At 44.4% G+C, this 7,459-nt stretch overlaps 1 pseudogene; it reads left to right on the top strand.

Moving 5' to 3' along the window:
- The first annotated feature begins 1,542 nt into the window (after nucleotides 1-1,542).
- On the top strand, nucleotides 1,543-1,660 carry LOC126293802 (5S ribosomal RNA; annotated as a pseudogene).
- Nucleotides 1,661-7,459: the final 5,799 nt, after the last annotated feature.

Genomic DNA, 7,459 nt, shown 5'->3' with positions numbered 1-7,459 from the left:
TGCCGTTTCAATTATACCGGTCATTTTTGAAACACCCTGTATATTCGCTAGTGAAATTTGTCATGAATATAAATTTCAATTTGAGAAGAACGGTGACGTCCATACCACAAAAGTAGAAGAATAACCTGATCGTTATTACCCATTATTAAAAGCGTCAGTTTCTCAGAAACGGCTTCAGTAAGCAGCAACAAAATTTTTAAATTATTTTCCCAATAAGATAAATTACCTGACAGATAGCAACCCAAGTTTTTTAACCATACCTAAAATCATTTCTCCTGTGTGTGTTTGTGTGTGTGTGTGTGTGTGTTGGGGCTTACGGTGCTCAATGTCGAGGTCATCAGCGCCCTGACACACATTAAAGGGAACGAATGTGGGCAGACCTTATAAAACTGAAGCACACACACAAAGAAAGGAGGAAAAGAAGGAAAATGCTACACAAGAAAGTAAAACGTAAGGAAAGGGAAAACGTAGCAACAAGAATGCCACAGGAAATTGTCATTGGCTGGCCACTTACATAAAATATGGGCGGGCTTGTCACACAGTCAGCAAATTAAGATCCTCTGCCTAAAACCTTCGTAAAAACATTTGACATGCTACAGAACTTTAAAACTTTAACCACATTCGTCCGAGTGTTGCCTGGACAACACCTATTTCATGGAAGAATTTTTATTTAAAAACTGATAGCATGCCAAACAAAGAGAAAAACAACTAGTTTTTGAGTGGGTTTCCATGAGTAGGACTAAAAAAATGTTCATTTATGTTAACACGAAGCATGTGTACGTATCCTTGAAACTAATTCGTTACGCACCACTTCGACATAACAATCATTGAGACGATCTGTAGAATATGTAACTAAGTATGAGGTGTCCAATGAAGAAGTTCCCTTATTTTATAAAAGGAAAAGCATTACGCATAATTATAATATTGGAATAATTTTATTCACATTATACAACGCTACAGTTACTTTTCTACATAGTCGCCATGTTTTTATAAGCATTTTTTGGTGACATGGCACAAGATTTTTTCCCCCAAATCAGTGTTGTACCAGATAGTGCTCTTAACCAGCTGTTGACTGTTGATATGACTTCATCATCGTTGTTGAAGTGCTTATCTCCTAGATGACCTTCGAGTTGGGGGAACACGAGAAAACCACTTGGGGAAAGATCTTGTGAACATGGAGGATGAATCTTCCGAGTTCTGCATGGGTCAGCAGCGGGATTAGCTGAGCGGTCTCAGGCGCTGCAGCCATGGACTGTGCGTCTGTTCCAGGCGGAGGGTCGAGTCCTCCCTCGGGCATGGGTGTGTGTGTGTTCGTCCTTAGGATAATTTAGGTTAAGTGGTGTGTAAGCTTAGGAACTGATGACCTTAGCAGTTAAGTCCCATAAGATTTCACACACATTTGACATTTTTTTGCATGGCTCATTTGAGCCATGGGCACCGACTTTCCAAAATTTCTGTGGGTGCATATCGATGGCGAAACAAAGTATGTGTACTCAGGGCGGTCTCGATATTCCTTTAAAGTGATTATGTTTTATTTGTTTGGGCAACGGCCTTGCCGTAGTGGATTCACCGGTTCCCGTCAGATCACCGAAGTTAAGCGCTGTCGGGCTTGGCCGGCAATTAGATGGGTGACCATCCGGGCCACCATGCGCTGTTGCCATTTTTCGGAGTGTTGTCAGCCTCGTGATGCCAAATGCGGAGCTACTAGAACGAATAGTAACGGCACCAGTCAAAGAAAACCGCCATAACGACCGGGAGAGCGGTGTGCTGGCCATACACCCCTCCTATCCGCATCGGATGGTCGGGATGAGACACTTTTGGCTTGAAGACGGAGTGCTTGCTTTATTTTTTGTTTGTTTGTTGCTAATATACTACAGGAACTGGCAGATGACACTTTCCCGGGACCCTTTGTTTTTGAGTGAACAGCCGGCCATTGTGGCCGAGCGGTTCTAGGCGCTTCAGTGTGGAACCGCGCAACCGCTACGGTCGCAGGTTCGAATCCTGCCTCGGGCATGGATGTGTGTGATGTCCTTAGGTTAGTTAGGTTTAAGTAGTTCTAAGTTCTAGGGGACTGAGGACCAAAGATGTTAAGTCCCATAGTGCTCAGAGCCATTTGAACCATTTTCTGTAACAGAAGCAGAGAAGGTGGATACCGCAGTTTATAATTCATCGATGGACTTTGGACGGTTTTTATAGACAGTTGCTTGCGCTACACCTCAGAAGAAAAAGTCAGGTGGTGTTAGGTCAGGTGATCGTGGAGGCGTAAGTCCCTGTGACACGTGATCACAAAAAAAAAAAAAAAATCAGCAAGCAGTGACATTAAAACGATAGCTGTATGCGCGGTTGCAACACCTTGTTGAAAATAACCGTTCAGTATTTCACTTAACACGAGTTCTCCTATGAATGGATGCAGAATAGCAATGCAGTACCGTTGTGCATTTATTGTTTCGTTGAAAAACCGAAGCAGGTGAACAATCATACGGCACTGCGGAGAGACTTTTTGAAAACCCCGTATATTCACTGTTATTGTGAGGCCTGCCTGTAACTGGAATTTTTGCCTTAGCACATTTTTGAAAGGAACAATTACGTTTTAGAGGTTAGAAGTTTTAACTTACATCTCAAAGTTTTAACTGCTTATTATTTTTGGATAATTTTCTGTTTATTTTCATTGTTTTTATTTTGTTTTTGTAAAACTAAAAATTATGTGGGTGCTCGAATCCCGGAGCGCCCGCGTAGTCGTATGAAATTGTCAGGAATCAAGAGAACTTTGCGAGACAAAAGTCCAGGATGTTTTCTTCTCATGGCAGCTCGCAGATACCTTAAGACATTAAGTAGCTTTCTGCATTCATTGTGGTGAATGAGTAACATCCCCTGACAGCCCCGAAATATGGTTGTCATAACTTTCCCAGCGAAATGTGTGACCTTTGAATTTTATTGAGACGCTTTCGCCACATTCCTTCTACACCATACTCTGTTGTTTTGTCTGAGAGGTCGAATGATAAACGCGGATCTCATCGCTTTTTGAATGCTCATACAACCTTGCTCAGAGGTTGATTCCCCATGGAAATCGACAGCCGATAGTTGTTTTGCTGGAAAAAAAAAAAAAAAAAAAACGGATGACAGTGGGTGATCACCACCGGACACACTTAGTAGTGGTACCTCCTAGTTAACAGGCAGTGTACTGGCGAGATGCCAACGGCGTTACCGCATTGGTGACACCGGTTCCCGTCAGATCAAAGAAATTAAGCGCTGTCGGGCTGGGCTAGCACTTGGATGGGATGCTACGGAAGCAAAGGGAACTTCACATCAAACATAAATATAACTAAAGCTTTGCAGACAAACAAAAATTACACGAAGCGAAATGTAGAGGGAGGAGGGCTATGCGAGAGGCGTTCTCTGTACTGACTTGGCAGAAAATCCTAAAGAATTTTGGTCTTATGTCAAAGCGATACGTGGACCAAACAAAATGTCTAGACACTCTGTGACCAAAATGGTACTGAAACGGAGGATGACAGACTAAAGGCCGAAATACTAACCGTCTTTTTCCAAAGTTGTTTCACAGAGGAAGACTGCACTGTAGTTCCTTCTCTAGATTGTCGCACAGGTGACAAAATGGCAGATATCGAAATAGGCGACAGAGGGATAGAGAAACAATTAAAACCGCTTAAAATAGGAAAGGCCGCTGGACCTGATGGGATACCTGTTCGACTATACACAGAGTACGCGAAGCAACTTGCCCCCCTTCTTGCAGCGGTGTACCGTAGGTCTCTAGAAGAGCCAAGCGTTCCAAAGGATTGGAAAAGGACACAGTTCATCCCCGTTTTGAAGAAGGGACGTCGAACAGATGTGCAGAACTATAGACCTATATCTCTAACGTCTATCAGTTGTAGAATTTTGGAACACGTATTATGTTCGAGTATAATTACTTTTCTGGAGACTAGAAATCTACTCTGTAGGAATCAGTATGCGTTTCGAAAAAGACGATCGTGTGAAACCCAGCTCGCGCTATTCGTCCACGAGAGTCAGAGGGCCATAGAGACGGGTTCCCAGGTAGATGCTGTGTTCCTTGACTTCCGCAAGGCGTTCGATACAGTTCCCCACAGTCGTTTAATGAACAAAGTAAGAGCATATGGACTATCAGACCAATTGTGTGATTGGATTGAAGAGTTCCTAGATAACAGCATGTCATTCTCAATGGAGAGAAGTCTTCCGAAGTAAAAGTGGTTTCATGTGTGCCGCAGGGGAGTGTCGTAGGACCGTTGCTATTCACAGTATACCTAAATGACCTTGTGGATAACATCGGAAGTTCACTGAGGTTGTAACAATGGAAAACTGTACTGAAATACAGGAGGATCTGCAGCGAATTGCCGCATTGTGCAGGGAATGGCAATTGAATCTCAATGTAGACGAGTGTAATGTGCTGCCAATACACAGAAAGATCCCTTATCATTTAGCTACAATATAGCAGGTCAGCAACTGGAAGCAGTTATTTCCATAAATTATCTGGGAGTAGGGATTAGGAGTGATTTAAAATAGAATGATCATATAAAGTTGATCGTCGGTAAAGCAGATGCCAGACTGAGATCGATTGGAAGAATCCTAAGGAAATGCAATCCGACAACAAAGGAAAAAGCCTGAATACTGGTGTGGGATCCGTACCAGATAGGATTGACAGAAGAGATAGAGAAGATCCAACGGAAAGCAGCGCACTTCGTTACAGGATCATTTAGTAATCGCGAAAGCCTTACAGAGATGATAGATAAACTCCAGTGGAAGACTCTGCAGGAGAGACGCTCAGTAGCTCGGTACGGACTTTTGTTGGTGTTTCGAGAACATTCCTTCACCGAGGAGTGAAGCAGTCTATAGTTCCCTCCTACGTATATCTCGCGAAGAGAAGATGAGGATAAAATCAGAGAGATTAGAGCCCACACAGAGGCATACCGACAATCCTTCTTTCCACGAACAATACGAGACTGGAATAGAAGGGAGAACCGATAGAGGTACTCAAAGTACTCTCCGCCACACACCGACAGGTGGCTTGCGGAGTATGGATGTAGATGGAGAGCATCCGGTCTGCCGAGCGCTGTTGGCAAGCGGGGTTCACTCAGCCCTTGTGAGGCAAACTGAGGACCTACTTGATTGAGAAGTAGCGGCTCCGCTCTCGGAATCTGACTTAGGCCGGGAGAGCGGTGTGCTGACCACGTTCCCCTCCATGGCCGCATCAGCATGCACTGACGCATGTTGGCTGAGGATGACACGGCGGCCGGTCGGCCCCGTTGGGCCTTCACCTTTCAATGATCTGTCTCACGTCTCTTGATTGCTACAGCTTTCCTGAAGCAATTTGTGCAGCTTTGTAGAGCTAAATTTCCATACCAACCTGGTGGAATCTTAATTTTACGAAATATCAACAGGCTCACTGAAAGGATTATGAACATTACAGTGACTGCAGCTGGGAGTCAGGAGAGCCCGGAAATGTTACTACCAGCATGGTCTAAAAGATTTTAAAGATTGTAGTTGTGTCCGGCAGGCGTTTTGAAATTTTGAAAAATATTCAGTATGTTAGCCTCTGTGTATCTAATATTGAAGCCTGACGGATCCTCTTCGATCGAAACGCTTTGCTGTTTTCTTTTGTAACTACTTTCTTTTCTGTCACTATACTCAATGTGAATCCTTCTTTCTTTTCTTTCCTGTATTTCTCTTGTTGCCTTACGAAGCGCACGCCACACTGTATCAACCGCCTCGGCTGCAACAGACGGCCTCAAGACCACGCTAATTGTTGGTGCACACCGGTCCCACATTACTGCCGCCGATATAATTAAGCCTATACTTTCAAACTGATCATGCTTCTTGTGTCAGTTCCCGTATTTTTGCGTGTTATCTCCCGCACTTTTCCGGTGCCACACTATCTTACATCCTTAACTACGAACCACTTTCCACTCCCCTCCCCCCTCCCCCACTTCCTCCGTTCTATCCCTGTTCGTACTCACTAAATTAACCTCATCCAGTCACATCTGCCGTCCCCCTTCTTTACGCTTATCCTCACTCAAACCTGGTACCTACAGTAATATACATGTATTTATTAACGATTAGTTATTGTCTACTTTGGCCCGTGTGACTTCTCGCCAATTTTAGTGAGTTTTCGCCTTCCGCTATCGTCGTCTTCCTCAGATTTAATCTCCCCCTGTGCATCCATTTCGTCCTTTTCGTACTTTTCACACGTCTTTGGGTGTATTTTTGAGTAATTTTTGGGACATAATTCTACTTTCTTACGTAATTTTTCGCATTTTTTTTTTTTTTTTGCGCCACCATGGATCCTTGCTCCTTCCATCTGCGTCAATACTGAAAAGTGTCCTTATCCCTAGCCAGATCCCAATCCCACGTACTGTTCCTGCGTTGTTGCTTGGCTCATGAAACCACCCCTAATGGCCTTACCATCAAATTACCCGCCTCTGGTTGCCACCCCTCCTTCCACAATCACTTCCACCTGTTCAGATTCCTCCAATCTGTAGCTCTCACCAACATAGTCCCGCAAAACCATATCAACCAAGCCCAATCCTCCTTGCAGAAACTTCTCTCCATCCGCAAAATTCTCCTGCAATGTAATCCCAAATTCCTGGAACCTAAAACACACTGAAACTCTTGCCATGCACAACGCCACCTCAAAAAGCTGTCCATCCTGCTCACTTCCTATTACCGCCTCGGAGTACCATTGTCCACCACTTCTACAACAACCTCCAAACCTCTCCCCCCCCCCCCCCCCATACCTAACAAACCCTGTCTCGCAGACATACTACACTTACCCCACCATCCAAAACTCCCTCTCACCATCACACAGAACCCAGAACCTAAATAGACGTGCAACGCAGTTATGAACCTTTCCTCCAGAAGCCTTAGTCCCACAGAAATATGAGTTCTTTCCAAAGGCCTCATCTTTTGCCCCACTCCCCAATTCAACCATGCAGGACTAGTTAAAGACCTTCCCTCCTTCACCTGGTCCCTACAGTGGAAACGCTTTTTCGCCTCCAACCTGAACAAACAGACTTAACCAAAGACCAATATCGAACCTTGCATAACTCAATTCACTCCTCCATCCACTCGTGATCTACCCCCACTGCCTCCAAACTGCCCCCTGTTAACTTTCCAGAATTTCTTAACCTCGAACTTTGCCTCACCATCATTCCCCAAATCCCTCAACATGCAAACTAACCTTACATCTGCAGAAAGAACCGCAGTCCACCATCTAAAAACTGGTCCCGAACTTATAATCCTACCTGCTGACAAAGGCTCCACCACCGTTGTTTTGAACCGCAAGGATTACATGGCAGAAGGACTCCATCAGCTGTCAGATACTTCCACCTACAAACCGTGCCACAGTGATCCCATTCCAGTAATCTAGCATGATCTCCAGTCACTACTCAAATGCTTAGGTCCATCCCAGAACCTCTCCCCAGAGTCCATC

Source organism: Schistocerca gregaria, chromosome 10 (genome assembly GCF_023897955.1).
Source record: "Schistocerca gregaria isolate iqSchGreg1 chromosome 10, iqSchGreg1.2, whole genome shotgun sequence".
Lineage (NCBI taxonomy): Eukaryota > Metazoa > Arthropoda > Insecta > Orthoptera > Acrididae > Schistocerca > Schistocerca gregaria.
The sequence above is the reverse complement of the archived record's forward strand: the minus strand, read 5'-3'. Positions and strand labels throughout refer to the sequence as shown.